This window comes from Coenobita brevimanus, chromosome 4 (assembly GCF_032717465.1).
Source record: "Coenobita brevimanus isolate Jiangsu-jjx chromosome 4, ASM3271746v2, whole genome shotgun sequence".
NCBI lineage: Eukaryota > Metazoa > Arthropoda > Malacostraca > Decapoda > Coenobitidae > Coenobita > Coenobita brevimanus.
Genome location: NC_136957.1, coordinates 21,649,201 through 21,666,067, shown reverse-complemented (window position 1 = coordinate 21,666,067; position 16,867 = coordinate 21,649,201). Strand labels below are relative to the sequence as shown.

The window sequence follows — 16,867 nt, the reverse complement described above, 5'->3', positions numbered from 1 at the left end:
GCAGTAAGGAAGAGATGGGCAGAGTATTTTGAAAGATTGTTAAATGTAGAGGAGGAAAGGGTGGCTGAGATTGTGGCGGATGGAAGGGTGCAAGGAATAAATGTGTTGGGAGAGTTGAATGATTCTTTGATCACGAGGGAGGAAGTGGAGAAGGCAGTAAAGGAGATGAAAACAGGGAAAGCTGCAGGTATGGATGGGTGTGCTGTGGAATGCCTGAAGGGTGGTGGAGTGACTATTGTTGACTGGTTAGTAAGATTGTTGAATGTGTGCTTTGAGAAAGGTATGGTGCCAATTGACTGGGCAAGTGCTTGTGTGGTCCCGTTGTATAAAGGCAAGGGTGATAAGTATGAATGTACTAGCTTTAGGGGTATAAGTCTGTTGAGTGTTGTAGGTAAGGTGTACAGTATGGTAGAGTGTTAATTATAAGAGTTAGAGAGGGTACAGAGGGAGTGATTAGTGATGAGCAGTGTGGCTTTAGGAGAGGGAGGGGATGCGTTGATCAGGTGTTTCCTGTGAGACAAGTGTGTGAAAAGTATTTAGCGAAAGGCAAGGATGTGTTTTGGGCATTTATGGATTTAGAGAAAGCGTATGATAGAATTGATAGGGAGGCTTTGTGGACTGTTTTAAGATTGTATGGACTTGATGGTAGGTTACTAAAAGGGGTGAAAAGTTTTTATGTAAATAGTAGAGCGTGCGTAAGAGTGGGAAATGCTGTGAGTGATTGGTTTCCCGTGAGAGTGGGGCTGCGACAGGGATGTGTGATGTCGCCTTGGTTGTATAATATTTACATGGATGGTGTTGTAAGGGAGGTGAATGCAAGAGTTTTAGGTGGTCTGAGTCTGGTAAATGTTGATGGAGGAGAGTGGAATCTGAAGCAGCTGCTGTTTGCAGATGATACTGCACTGGTGACTGATTCAGAGGAGAGATTGAGACAGTTGGTAGAGGAGTTTGGAAGGGTGTGTGAAAGGAGGAAATTGAAAGTAAATGAGAATAAGAGTAAAGTGATGAAGTGTACGAGGTTGATAGATGGTAGGGGGATGAATATAGTTTTGAATGATGAGTTGCTTGAGGAGGTAGATTGTTTTAAATATCTAGGGTCACATGTTGCTGTGGATGGAGGAATAGATGCAGAAGTGAAGTTTAGAATAAATGAAGTAGGAAAGGTGCTGGGAGGAATGGAAAAAGTGTTTAAATGTCGTTCGCTTAGAATGGATGTAAAGAGAAGGCTGTATGAGGGTGTTGTGGTACCGACTGCATTATATGGGGCTGAAACATGGAATATGGGTGTAGCAGAGAGGAAAAGTTTGAATGTAATGGAGATGAGATGTCTGAGGAGTATGTGTGGAGTGACGCGTATGGATCGGGTGCGAAATGATGAAGTGCGAAGGAGAAATGGAGTTGTTCGGGAGATGGCTGGTAGAGTTGAGCAGAGGGTGTTGCAATGGTTTGGGCATATGGAGAGAATGGATAATGAGCGACTGGTGAAAAAGATAACTAGATCTGATGTGAGAGGTGTAAGGCTGAGAGGAAGACCACGAATAGGATGGATGGACAGTGTGAAGAGAGCGCTGGATGCGAGAGGGATGTCTGTTGAGCAAGGAAGAGTGGCTGTGCGTGACAGAAATAAATGGAGAGAAATTGTGAATGAATAAGTGATGATGCAGCCCTGAGGGGATATTCTCCCGCATTTGGTCTGATCAGCTGGTCAGGTCAGGTGCGGGTAAGGGGATAGGTCTGTTATGATGTGGCAGGTGTAAACCAGTTCTGCTGTCGGGCCCTGCTGCGGATGTCACTGATTGCATTGCCCAGTTGACCCTTGTGCGGTGTGGTGCGGTGAGGATCTGTCCGTTCTCCCCTTTGGGGCTAAGATGCGAATGAATGTGTTTGAATGGATGAGTAAATGGAGAGTGAGTCGTCCTGTCTCGGCTACCTCCCTTTCCTTGGGGGAAGCAGCCTAGGTATATAGATAGATAGACTTGCGGTAAAAGTACAGTAGGTACCGACCAGAAGAGTAATCTACCTTTGTCGTCCTATTACTCGAAAACTAGTGGGCGTATCGACTTCCTGTAAGAACCATGATAAAGAGCAGTAAATTCTAGGTATGTTCATTTGCAGAATATAAGCCTTTGGGAGCATTTTCTGTTGGAAAAGTTGGGGGAACAGACTTGGTTTTTTTCCTTGCTAGCAGTAAACTTGGAAGCGCATGGAGGAGCAATCTCACTTTGTCGGCCAATTACTTGAAAACTATTGGACGTATCGATTTTCTGTACAAACCAAGATAAAGAGCAGTAAATTCTACGTATGTTCATTTACAGAATATAAGCCTTTGGGAGCATTTTCTGTTGGAAAAGTTGGGGGAACAGACTTGGTTTTTTTCCTTGCTAGCGGTAAACTCGGAAGCGCTCGGAGGAGTAATCTCACTTTGTCGGCCAATTACTCTAAAACTATTGGACGTATCGATTTCCTGTACGAACCATGATAAAGAGCAGTAAATTCTACGTATGTACAAGACATAACAGTGTAATATCTGTGATAAGAATTCGTTGTTACGTAGGCGGGAATATTGCGTATGCTATGCGCACATCATGAAAGTGACATACGGACGTGAGTTCCCCGTCGTATTTGGCGATTTACTCGAAAACTATTGGGCGTATCGAAATAATTTTTAGGTCATTAGAAAGCTGGTGAAATTCTGCATAACATTATGCAATAAAGGCATAACATGTGCGAGAAAATTTCAGAGTTTGAGCTCCTTGAATTTTTTTCAAAAATGGCTTTCAATTTTTGGCTATTTTCTCGATAACTACAAATCATATCACAACCGTATTTGTCTCTTTAGAAAGCTGATGAAATTCTCTATAAAAATTTCTAATAACATTTTCCTTTATCATTCGAATGGTGATGTTGGGAACTGAACGTGACTTGGCAAAATGTTTATTCACGGCCTCCTAATGTTGTTTTATTAGGGTTTTCCTCTTTTTTTGTGGTGCTTATCAGGTAGAACAAACATCGTCGAATAAGATGACATAGGTTTCATGGCAGTATACTGACGTTTGGGTGGCAAAAATAAGGAGAGAATACGTGTTATTTGCCGCGCGGGCAGCCAGGCTGGGCGGCTTCGCAGATAAAGTCGTGCACTGGAAAACTTACTGAAACTTACCATGCGCGACAGAGTTAATGATGTGGTCATCTAAAGACAGTCTGTTATGATAATTACTCCTAGTTCCTTCTCTCTTTCCGATGTGTGTAGGGTTGATCTTCCTAACTTATAATCCCAATCTAGTCTTTTCTCACTTTTACCAAATTTAAATAAAAGACACTTGTCCACACTGAATTCCATTTACTCCATTCATGAAGCTCGTTTAATTCCTCTTGCAGCTCTTTGCACGAATCTGTGTTAGTAATTTTCCTTTGAATTTTTGCATCATCCACATACATATTTAGACAGCATGCATTTCCAGTGTTACTGTCTATGTCATTAATATATACTAAAAACATAATTGGTGCAAGCACTGAGCCCTGTGGAACTCTGCTGGTCATTTCCCTCAATGATGAGTAATTTCCCCTTAATATGTTCTCATTTCCTTTTTTCTGAGAAACTCCTGCATCCAACAGTACAGATAGCCTTGGATACCTCCTTGTTGGTACAGTTTCTATAAAAGTCTTTGGTGTGGTAGTCTGTCAAATTCATTCATTCATTCATTGCCAGACGCCATGTATCCCAAACGGGGTGGCCAACGGCTTAGAGTTAATTGTTTTACAGGGAGGGGCACTAATCCTCCACCAACCCCACTTGACACGTAGGGATGCCAACAGCATCTGGTGTTCCCAGGCGGTCACCCATCCAAGTAATAACCAGACCCAACGTTGCTTAACTTCGCTGATCGGACGGGAAGCAGTGTACTCAACGTGTTAAAATCTTAATGGATACTGTCCACCCATCATTCTCTTTTCTGTAGTTTTTCAGTAACTCTGTCATAGTAAATTAACCTCTTACCAGAATGGATGGCTGGACCGTGCCGTGCCCCTCCCATGGGATAGCAGGAAATCTAGACAATACATGATAAATTGACTATTTCCAGGTCAATGGAAGTATCACTTAGCCATTTCCCTTTATATATATATATATATATATATATATATATATATATATATATATATATATATATATATATATATATGAATAGGTCATAAGGGACATTTCAGTGGGTAATGGACAGGGAAAATTAGTGACCAAGTGCACGTGGGGTGTTGCCAGGTGATAAATTAGCTACTTCATGGCCAATGACAGTATCAATTAGGCTTTTCCTTTTTTTTTATTTTTTTTTTATTTTTAGTATGAGAATAGGGCATAGGGCACATTTCAATGGAAAAAGCAAATGGAAAAAAATGACCGCGAGTTGTGTTGCACGGCCAGGTTAGGCAGGGGAGGGAGTAAGGGACGGGAGGTGGGGAGGCGAGGCAGACACAGAAAAATGGCTAAATTGGTAACACTGGATGTGAGTATACTAGCGATATTAGCAGCACTGCCTATAGCTACACACTGGCAGTACTGATAGATGATAGAAGACCACACTTGAAAACCTGGGCGATTACAAAAATCCCTGGATCACAGAAGTGACGCCCCGCGGTATGGTACTTATGTAGCAAGCATCACGGTAGTGACGGCCCATGGGTAAAGGGTAAATAGATTAGTAACACATGATTTTCCCTTTCTAAAACCAAACTGCCTCTCTGTTATCATATCGTGTTCTAGACGATTTACCCAAACTTTCTTTATCAGCTTTTCAACTCTAGTAACTTACAACACTGGTCAGTGATACTCGTTGGTAGTTGAGTGGATTTTGTCTATTGCCTTTCTTTAATAGGGGAACAATGTTTGTTTTCTTCCAAATATCAGGTAGTTTATCTTGACCTAAGGATTCCTTGACTGTTAAATACAATGGTCTGCTTAACTCTTCTGCACATTCATGTAGCACCCAACCTGAAATTCTGTCCAGACCATTTGCTTTTTCTCAATCTGTGTAACTCTTCCTGTACTTCTTTTTCTGATATTTGTATATCTGGTAATACGTGTGGGCATGCATGTTCCATAACACCTTTATCAAAATTTCTTTCTTTTGTAAAAACTGATTGGAAGTTATTATTTAGTGTTTCACAAATATCTTTCTCTTGTGTATAGAGATCCAGTTATCTGTAATGGAGTGTATTTTATCTTTAACTTTGGTTTTGCATCGGATGTAGCTGTAAAAAAGCTTTGGCTGAGCACTACATTTATTTATAATATCCTCCTCAAACTTACTCTGATCCTCCCTGTATCATCGTTTCTTGCCTGTTTATAGTTGTTATATGCACTCTCACTATTGTGCCTTCTGTATCTATTCCACATCATCTCTCTTTTGTTTTGAATTTTTACATTCTGTATTAAACCATTTCATTATTTCTGTTTATGTTGCTTTCTGCTGTGTGATGTAATTTTGGACTCCTATTTCGTAAGGATCACAAAATTTTCTATATGTAATATTTATATCTTGTCCTCTATGTTCTTTTCCCCAATCTGTTTCTAAGATGTAGTTCTTCAGGTCATGATAGTTGCTCTGTTTGTAATTTAGACTCTTTTTGTAACTCTCATTGCTGGTAACGTCATATGCAATCCTGAAGTTACAGTTTAATGCTGCATAGTCGCTTTTGCTGAATGGGGGATGATACATAATATTGTCAGTTTCGTTTTCTTGCCTGGTAAATATAAGATCTAGTACTGATGGATCATCAAGTCCTCTTTTTCTGGTGTGTTCCTTTACATGCTGTGTTAGGAAAAACTGCACACGATCTAAAGGCTTTTGATCCCAACACCTTTCATGGCTTTTTACATGTAGAGTATACCAATTTATATTTGAATTGAAGTCTCCAGTTAATATAATTCTTTCAGATTTCTCTTCCATTCTATGAAGTAATCTTCTTAAACTTTGAATTGTATTTTCTGCCAGGTCTTCATATTCGCCTCTTTCCCAAATGTTTGTTTTGGGTGGTATGTATAAATTTGCCACAATTAATTTCCCTTTAGATGTGTTAACTTCAAATGCAGTTAGTTCTACCTGTGAGGGTATATCTAGTTTTATTCCTTTGACTTGTAGATTTTTCTTTGTTAAGATCATAATTCCTCCTCCCTTGCTTAAATTACTGTCTCTTCTCCATATATTGTATTCCTCTAAGTTTTGGGTATTGTTTGATTTTTGGGGGGTTAATTTTGTTTCAGTTAGGCAAATGATGTGTGGTTCCATTTCTTTGATGTAGTCTTCTGCCTCTAATAATTTAGACACCATTCCATTTACATTTGAGTACATTGACCTAACTATCTTGTTTACATACTTGCCATTACTTAAGTCTCCTACCTTCCTCCTTTTTGTTCTCTGTTAGTTATGTACCACTTTCGTACTTGCAATGCAATTACTGTGTAAAAAAAAAAAAAGTAATCTTCCTCCGATCTTCCCTTCTTCTTTGTTTTTGTCTCCTCCCACTTCTCTTGTAGTATTGCCAATTCCTCTTGAGTTAAGCATATTATTATCTATACTTTTTTAAATTCCTATTTTTCCATGAGTTTGATTTTATTATTGCCTCCACAGTGTTTACACTCTGGAAAGTTACTTTTAGAGGCCTTGACTTACTTCTCTCATATTTCCCTAGGCTTATGTGTTGCTCTAAGTCTTTATTACAGATTTCCTCTGATACTTCCTTCAATATGTTCATTATATTTGCCATCTCATGTTTGTCTCTCGAAATTTTGTTTTTTATTTCTTCCCCCTCTATACCAGTGATTACTATAGATTTATTGATATCTGCTGAGTCTTTGACCAACTTTGGGTTGTTTTGGTTTATTTTTCTCACTTCCTTTCTAATGCTTTTTTCTTCAACACTTGTTTCTAAGTCTTTCCTTACTTTCACCATTCCAGCATATGTACTTTCCGAATCACCTTTATAACTTTGCATCACTTCATTCACCTGGGTTATCTTCTCTTCATTATCACTGTTTTGGTCTGTCAGACTACTTGCTTGCCTAGCTTACTCTATATCATTTCTGAACTCCTCTATAATACTCTCATGGTTGACAACTGCACTTGCCATTTCACCAATCTTCCTTTTAAGTGAACCCACCTCAACTGACGGCTCATCTATTGTTGTGTCTTTCTTGTTTAATTCCCTTACTAATTTTTCATTTTCCTCCTTCTGCATGCACCATTGCTTCTTAATTTCATCCATTTCACTCTGAAATGACCTTACCAATCTGTTTACCCTTTCTACTGATTTGTTGAATATTTTCATTTCAACCAATTCCTGTTAGAAATCATTCTATTATCTACCCCTTTCCCTCTTCTGAACTCCTTCCATATTTGCTTCACTTAATTTGGTAGGTGAGGGGCGCCCATCATCCACCCACTTAGTTTGGTGATACCCTGTATTGGGGTAGCTCTGCATTGGGTGGCAAGCCAAATGTTTTCCTGTAAACAGGAAAGCATTTACAGTGCTGGGTGGTAACCTTATAACCAACCAACAGGTGTTCCCTACGTGACAACAAGTGGGTTGGCGGAGGGTTGTTCCCATCCCCGGAAAACAGCTAACAAAAATACGAACAAGAAGCCTCGGACCAGGACTGACCAAAAGTTGGCGACTAAGGACCGAACAAAGGACTTGGTACGGATAGCTACATGGAATGTAAGGGGTGCAAATGATGAGATGAGAGAGAGATTGTCCAGGTGCTTGAGGGTGCGCAAGTGGATGTATGTGGATTAAGTGAAACTAAATGGAGAGGTGAGAGTGTGAGACAATGGGAGTATGGATGGGGTATATGCGTGGGAGTAGGGGAGAATGAGAGGGCAAAAAAAGAAGTGGTGTTGTGACTAACAGATGGAAGGAGAATATATGAGTGTATGGATAAGTTGGCTCTAGGATTGTGTAGGTAAGAGTGAAAGTGGACTACAAATGTGGGCGATTGTGTGCATGTATGCGCCAATGCAAGATCGTGCAAGTAAAGTGAGAGAAGAGTTGTGGACAAATGTGGAGGCATGCTTGGAAAAGTTTGAAAGGAATAAGAGAGTGTCTTTGATTGGAGATATGAATGGAAAAGTAGGTAATGTGAAGGTAGATGGAGTAGTTGGTGAGTGGGGTGTGCCTGCAGAGATGGATGATAATGGCAGTGCTTAAGTGGACATTTGTGGCGGGAGGGGGTTTGTGATAGGTAATATCTTCTTCAGGCACAATATGATCCATACATATACGTGGCAAGTAATGAGAAGGGTGGATGGTGAACTGAATGAACAGAAGGCAATGATTATGTGTGTGGATGAAAGGTTAAGAATGTGTGTAATGGATTCAAGAGTATATAGAGGCTGGGGGAGTGGACTTTCCGACCATCACTTGGTGGTGGTCGAAATCAAAGTCCACACAAAATGGAGAAATAGAAGGGAAGGGCAGGAGGAGGTAGTTCTTACAAAGAGGGTAAAAATGTTACAAGAGGAGGGAAACAAGGCAGATTATAAGAGGGAAGTGGAGGAGCAATTGGATAAATAGGGATTAATGCAGATGTGGAAGGTGTGTGCAAGGTATTTACAGAAGAAATCTGTGCAGCATGTGAGGTGGTGTGTGGGGTGAAGAGAAGATGAAAGGGGATGCAGAGAACATGGTGGATGAGACTGAAGAGATGAGAGAGGCTGTGGCACAAAAGAAGAAAGCATATATATAGTGAGTGGATGAGAAACATGGGTATCGAAGAAACTGAGAGAAGGAAAAGAGAGTTATATGAAGAGAGGAAGAGAGAGGTGAAAAGAGTAGTAGGAGAGAATAAGAAGAGAGTGGATGAGGAATTTTGGAAGGAATTTGAGTGTAAAGTGGAGGGATTGTTGTTAGACAGGGTGCCCAAAAAAGTTAGTTCGGGAATGAAAGATAAAAATGGTAGATAACTAATGGAGAAGGGAGAAAAAGTGAGCAGCTGGAGAGAACACATTAATGAAGTGTTAAACATAGAGAATGAAAGTAATGCAAGTACAGCTACCACAGACTGACTATGGACCTCCCCCCACAAGGTATTAAAAAACAAAGAAATTATAGTATATCACAATGTTTGCTCATGAAATGCCATTCATTAATGTGAAATCATGTTTCCTTTGTTTTTCAGGACCAGTTGGATGCGTTTTGGCATGGAATCACTTAGATCTCTAAAGAAATCTAAGGATATTTCTTTGCACCAAATATTTGTCAGTTCAGTCTTGAGGTTGTCCAGCTTGGGTGTCTTATTCTCTGCCTTTTTTTTTTTTTTTTTTTTATAATGAGTGGAGGAAGGAAAAAGAAAGGAAAAAAAATAAGTCCATGTGCCTACAGGCATCCTCCATTCATAAAATATTTATAACAACTCGATGTGAATTGAAATGGATTAAATGTTTGTGGGAAACAACTCCCAGGAAGTGAATCCAGAGAGTAGTAGTTCTGGGGATAAATGAATTTTGATAAGCAGAGGTTCTGCACTGCGGGGGAGAGAGTGTGAGTTCTTGGGCGCTCCCAGCTGCCCGAGCATTTCGGGAGAAAATATGAAGCAGAGGCACAATTGAGGCCAGTTCGTCAGAGCACTTACGGTAAAAATATCGATAAAATAACATCTGTACGTACTGATAGTGGAGGAAGGTCCTGCGTAATGGTATGATTATTGATTAATGGCTTTATTTTGAATTTTGTCCAATTGCCTCAATGTAACCGCTCCACATCCACTCCACAGTGGTGAGCAGTATTCGATCTGAGAACGCTCATGATTTTGTATATTGTGGCCATCTGCTCATCAGTGAAGAACTCACGAACTCTGTACATAAGTCCCAGTTTTTTGGTAGCATTTTTAGCAAGGGATTTAACATAAGCTGTCCAACTTGGGTTGGGGTTTAGAGTAATACCTAGGATATCAATTGTAGTGGATATGGGAATACTGACATCATTTAAAATTATGTGAGAGTCTTAGGGATTCTTTCTATTGGAGAAATTAATGTATTTATTTTTCTAAGCATTAAATGAGACCAGATTTGTTTGTCCCCATTAAGTTTAGAAAGGTCCTGGTTCAGAGAAATTGCTGTATTTATTTGGGAATTTATACTATCAAATTATGTAAAGGAGGCACTGAATGTGAAAGAACTATGGAGGGTCGAATCATCAGCATAAGAGTGTATTGGGTTGTGAGTGACAGATAGGAGGTCATTTATATGAATGAGAAAGAGGGTTAGCGCCAAAACTGATCCCTGAAATACGCCAGCATTTATGGAATGAAACTGAGAATAAATTCCATCTACCATGACCCGTATTTTTCTAGCATGAAGGAAAGAAGAAATTAGAGGAACCAGTGATGCAAGGCCATAGTGTGACAACTTAGACAATAAGGCCCGGTGCCATACTCTGTCAAATGCTTTTGATATATCAAGTGCTATTGAGTGTGTTTCACCGTGTTAGTCTATTGTTTTGTTAATATGATGGGTAAGAAGGCAAAGAATGTCTACAGCTGAACGTTCATGTCTAAACCCATACTGCCGATCATTGATTAATTTATTGATCTCCAGATGCTTGATTATGTGTTTGATTATTAGTGTCTCAAAAACTTTACCGAGAATGAAAGTTATTGCCATTGGTCTATAGTTTGATGGATTAGAAGTTGCCCCCTTTTTAGGAACAGGATGGATATTTGCTTCTTTCCAAGAGACTGGAAAACTTGAGGTATGGATGCATAAGCGGAAAATTTTTGCCAATACAGAAGCCAACACTTAGGAGCAAATTTGAAGGAATTTCATCTGAACCAGTAGCTTTGTCTGCTGAGAGATTCTGTAATACACCCTGTACGTATCTGGTGTTAATCATGAAAGGAGGTATTCGAGGGGAATCAAAATCAAGTACAGGAATGTTGTGATTTTCTGTATTTAGGGTTAAGTTTGTTAACAAAATGTCAACAAGAAGTTTGGCTTTTCCACGTGGGTCACTTATTAGATTTCCATTGGGGGACTGTAAAAGTGGAATGGTAGAGGTGTTAGTGAAGTTAGTTTTGAATGAATTAAGGGTTGACCAGAATATTTTGTCATCATTTGGGTTGTTTAGTAGTTTGTTAGCCTGACTAAGTAGAAAGTTTGATGTAGAAAGATTGATAATAATTTTGGCATGGTTTCTGATATTTCTATAATAGTGAAAGGCTTCTTTGGTTTTCTTCATCTTTGCCCAGCAGTTTTCTATCAGATTTTTATCCGGACTGTTGCCAGGCCAGTGGAAGACCTCAATCCGATTATCCTGAAGCTTTTTTGTCACCTTTCTTGACTTGTGACATGGAGCTTAATCATGCATGAAAAAGTTGCATCCATGAATAGCAAAAAAGTTTAACAAATGATCTTTCAGAACTTAAATGTACCGGCCATCATTCATCATCAAGTTCCTAGGAAGAAAGTAGAGGCCTCCCCTTACCATTTCACCTGAGAAACACCCCCATACCATTACTGACTGTGGGTGCTTAACAGTCAGCACCGTGTAAGCAGAGTCATATCGACTCCGGGAGGCAGGGTGACGAACCTTGGCAGGATGCACCTGGAACACTTGAAATGTGATTTCATCAGAAAATATAACTTTTCTCCACTCATCCAATATCCAGTGTGCATACTTCTTGACAAACTGAATGCATTGCTTCTTCATGCGGTCAGTGAGAAGCGGTTTCTTGGCTGCAGTGCGGCTTGGCAAACCCAGCTCCTTCTGCAAGCAGTGTTGGATAGTTCGAACTGAGATGTCTTGTAACAGCTGGGGGATGCATTTTCTTCAGTTCTGCTACTGTCAGTCAAAGATTCTTGAGTACTTCCCTCTTCAGAAGCGTATCTGTACCTCTGGAAGTCGTCATCTTCTTTCCATGATCGTGCTCATGCTCTGGTACAACGTCAATTGGCAGGCCATGTGCTACAGCAAGAATCTTCATGACGGTCGACTTTGTGCATCCAGTACGTTCACAAATCGTGTTGATAGGGACATTATCCTGCCTCCATGCAATGTTACGGACCCTGTCATCCCTTGAGCAGTACTTTCCAGGCATGACAACTCAACTTTAAGAAAATAACAGGGCAAACAGTAATGCATACGAAAAAAGAGAGAGGTGCAAGCTCGAAGAGACGGGAACATATACTCCCACTCTCGCCCCTGGGCAAGTACTGACGTGCTGAGTGTTTCACCATCTCCCGCCAACACCAGAGGAGCTACCAGTTGTATCTTGCCCAAAAAATTCCCTTGTAGTCCAGGAGTATTAGGGTCAAAGGTGGAATAAATTAGTAACAAGCTGAAAATTTGCACAGAGGTCCAGGAAAGTGTTCTAAATAACATACTGAAAGTCCCCATGAATCGCAATTGAGGAATTTTTGTAATTCAAGATGGCGTCCAATATGGCCGCCAACATGAATTTTTGCTATCTCCACAAATATAAATAAAAATGACACACATAATCTGCCTTAATATAGGTTTTAAGGCACAAGGAATTCAATTAAACCATTATTCATATAATTGCAACGTTCTAATTTGTCATACAATTAATATTTAAGCAATTAATATAGCGTTTTTTGTTGTTTCAGATATAGAATAATGGATCTTTGCATACTGTGCAAAAACCTCTTGGTACAGCTAATGTAGCAACAGTTGTAGGCAAGGGCCGGTCTACTCTTGTAGCATCAAGTATCAAACGGGAGGATGGACTTCAAGAGATGCTTGAAACCTTGTCACCTCTGAGAGTTCACGTTAACAGTCGCAAAGAATACACACGGGAGACGTCAATACGAGCCCAGAAGAGAAAACTGCTAGACATACAACAGGACACTACACCTCAGCTGCGCAGATCTGCTTTGGCATTTGATTTCAAACTGTACTGTCCGTTTTGTTCAGAACCAATCAATTTGGATGAGAGAAACCCACAAAGGAAAGACTATAGCAATGTAGAAACTCTAGAATTTCAAGAAACTGTTCTGATTCAAGCCAATGAAAGAGGAGATGACTGGGGGAGTGCTGTTGCGAATCGTTGGTAGCAGCTGAGGCAAAATATCACAGACGTTGTGCACAAACTTTTCATAAGAAGCATGCAAAGAAAGTTGCTGCTGGTAGACCATCAGGTGAAAATAGACAAGGAGCTTTTGGAAAACTTTGTGAGTATGTTGATGACAATGACGAGTGCCAATACTCTGTACCAGATCTCATGGAATACATGGAACAATTTCTTGATGGGGAAGAAGGATACTCCATGAAATGGTTGAAGCAAAAGTTGACAGCTCGCTATGAAGATGACATTACAGTCACAAATATATCGGGAAAACCAAGTATTGTAAGTTTCCGTGACTCTGCAAACAAGATACTCCATGAAAAGTGGTTTACTGACAAGGTGAATGCAGCTGGTGAAAAGGAGAAAATAATTGACATGGCTGCCTCAATAATTCTAGACGAGATTCGGATGACAGTGTATGACTGCGAGGAATATCCAACAATGGAAAGCACAGATAATGGTCGTACCATGATACCTGATTCCTTGCAACGTTTTCTGCACAACTTGATTGACAGGAAGGGTAAACACTCCACTGTTGCTAGCAGGAGATGCACAGCTCTTGCACATGGAATAATAGCAGCATGCAGGCCAAGGTCTTTCGTCTCACCACTTTTGCCTGGAATAGCCGAGTATATCCACCGGAAATATGCATCCCGAGAACTCATAGACATATTGAGTTCCATGGCATTCGCAGATGACTACAAAGAGGTGCAACGATTTGAACAGGCTCTAATGTCATGTAAGGAATGATCTTATGGCTTGGGTGGTTTTACACAGTTTGTTTTTGACAATGCAGACTTCAATGTGGCAACAGTTACCGGCCACAACACATTTCACAGCATGGATGGCATAGCCTGTGTTACTCCACCTGGAAGTGTAGATAGTATAGCACTGAAAAGGAAAGTCAATCTCCAGTCAGCTGATGAAACGGGATCTTTTGGACAGATTCCTATAAAGATATACCATAAACCTGCTGTTCCAGGACTTCATTCAGTAACGATGAAACCACTCAAGACTACTAACCCAGAACTTGAAACTGTGAGGTCACTGGCTGCACTAGATGCTCTTTGGTCTATTAGTTTTGTCTTGAGACTGTCGCCTTGTCCTTAGTGGAGTGGATTTATGAAACTCGCAGTAAACAGTGACAGGTTTGAGAGAACCAGGGTAGAAACATTACCCTTCATCAATATAGGGTACTTCACAATTCGTAGAGCTAATCAGTTCTGAGGAGGAAACTTTACTGATCAGACCATCGAACAGTTCCTGATGAGGATGCTGAAAACCTCTGGAGGGATGACACATGGCCGGAGCATCACAGACAGCACCCCGAGCAAGTGGGTTCATGCTCTACCTCATTGCGTCCCTATCTGCAATGCTCTAGAACAATTTACGGGCATCCACACTGTCACCTCGGAGCAGCACAAAGACCTTCGGTCAAGTAGCCAGTCACGGGATCAGAAAGACCAAGCCACATTTGTGCAGTAGCTCCAAGCGCATTCACCTTTTGCTGGATATCAACTAGATCGCTTGGTATGTCTGTCATCAGGAATTATTGCTGACAGAACCGTCAACTGTGATGATGCTGTATCAGTTGGCTTTTGTGGGAGCAGCTCAAATTGATGGAAAGCCATTCACAAAGATAAGGCTTCGAAGGAATGACCGAGTAAAGACAGTGGGTGATAAGGATACATCTGTCAATGTCAAAGGGCAAACCTCAGTTATAAATCCCAGTCTCTTGTTCAAAAGGATTACATGTGTTTTGAATAATAGTTCTGACATGGCAGAATTCTTGACACATGAGCTTGCTCCTCAGCCACCTTCACCCTTCAAAGATGGTCAAATGCGCAAGGCCACAAAGAGCACTTTGGGTAACATTCTGAAATCACACAGTACTCTGCATTCCAGTGTGCCACAAACTAGTATCTTTGTTGTAGATGGTGGTCATCTGCTCCATAGTGTTACTTGGCCACAGCAATCCACCTACAAGGACATTTGCCAAAGGTACATTACATACGTGCTGAAGCACTTTGGTGTTGGATCCACAGTCGTATTTGATGATTACAACAGTAGTATATCCACAAAGGCATGTGAGCAGAGGCGCAGAGCACAAAAGTCAACATCTCGTGACATTATGGTTGAGGAAAACATGACTACAACCACCACCCAAGCAGCATTTTTGGCAAATAGTAATAACAAAAACATACTAATTCAGTTTGTGCGTGAATGTATGCTCTCAGCTGGAATTCGTGTAAAGCAGGCTGAGACAGATGCAGATTCACTCATCATCACAACAGCACTCACTATCGCTGAACATGAAGAGTTACCAGTTGTAGTTGTTGGAACAGACACGGATCTGCTAGTCATGACGGTTGCCCAGGCACAACCTTCAGAGGATATCTACATGTTATGTTCACTTAATCCAGTCATGCTTTATGATGTAAATGAAATTCAGCAAGCAACTGGAGACACCAGTAAACACATTATGCTTCTCCATGCTATAACAGGGTGTGACACGGTGTCTGCCATCTACCGTCAAGGCAAACAAAAGGCATTCAATCTAATTCACAAGAATAAACAGTGCCAGAATTTAGATACTTTCACAAACCCTCAAAGTAAGCATGAAGAAGTGAAGTCAACTGGAGAACATTTTTTGTTGAACCTGTATGGTGCTGCCAAGTATGAATCTCTGGACAAGTATCGCCACATCGCATACAAGAGGACAATCAGTAAGGCTTCCCTGTCATCAACATTTGAACTTGCACGTCTACCTCCGACTAGTGCAGCTGCAAAGCAGCATGTATATCGCACATATCATACCATTCAAGAATGGCTTGGCAATCACTTGCCTCCAGAAGAATGGGGCTGGAAATCACAAGATGGTATTCTAATACCAGTGGAAACTGAAAAGCCCATAGCACCAGATTCCCTTCTTCATGTAGTATGGTGTGGCTGTAAGGAAGACGCTTGTGGTGGAATGGCATGTAGATGCAGGAAACTTGGTCTGTTTTGTAGCTCAATATGTAGCAAATGCTATGGCCTTACATGCAGAAACACAACACCAACACAAACTGAAGGTAATATTGATGATGACCTTGTTGATTATTTTCACTAGCAAGACTAAGGTGTCATCCCATTGTTTGTATCATTTAGAATGTTGCCTTTGTGCCACTGTCATTATTGGGAATCTAGGTACAATATGACTGTTTTTATTTTATTATTGAGATATTAGATACATGAAGTGTTATAGCTTAGAGTACAGGAGAACGAAACATATATTCTTTCAGTCATAAAATATTCAGTTATGGTTTATATAGTGCTTATTTTTTTGTAATTTTTCACTTGCTTGCTTGAAATCATCATATATATGTTTCTATCGTATTAACTGACTAAAATGTCGAATTGTGACAGTATCTGTGTCTGAATTATTCTTATTTGTAAGGATCCTATCGAAACGTGATATCGGCAGCCGTATTGGACGCCATCTTGAATTGTAAAAATTCCTCAAGCAGGATCACTGGGGACTTTTAGTATGTTATTTAGGACACTTTCCTGGTCCTCTGCGCAAATTTTCAGCTTGTTACTAATTTATTCCACCTTTGACCTATATTAGAGCTAATGCTCTTGGACTATTGGTAGGTGTGGAAACACAAAGCAAAGACAGACAACTCTCCCATAACAATTCTGTGTGTAGGTCCTAAATCAATTTGCGGTGGATGTATAAGAGGCCGTGGAATGGCTGGGAAAAGGAGGGATGTAAGAAGAGAGGAAGAAATCAGTAAGATGGAAGTTGTGGAA

The 16,867-nt window shown here is 40.5% G+C and overlaps 1 pseudogene; it reads right to left on the bottom strand.

Annotated features, from left to right (window-relative positions):
• Nucleotides 1-3,807: 3,807 nt before the first annotated feature.
• Nucleotides 3,808-3,928, bottom strand: LOC145397132 (5S ribosomal RNA; annotated as a pseudogene).
• Nucleotides 3,929-16,867: the final 12,939 nt, after the last annotated feature.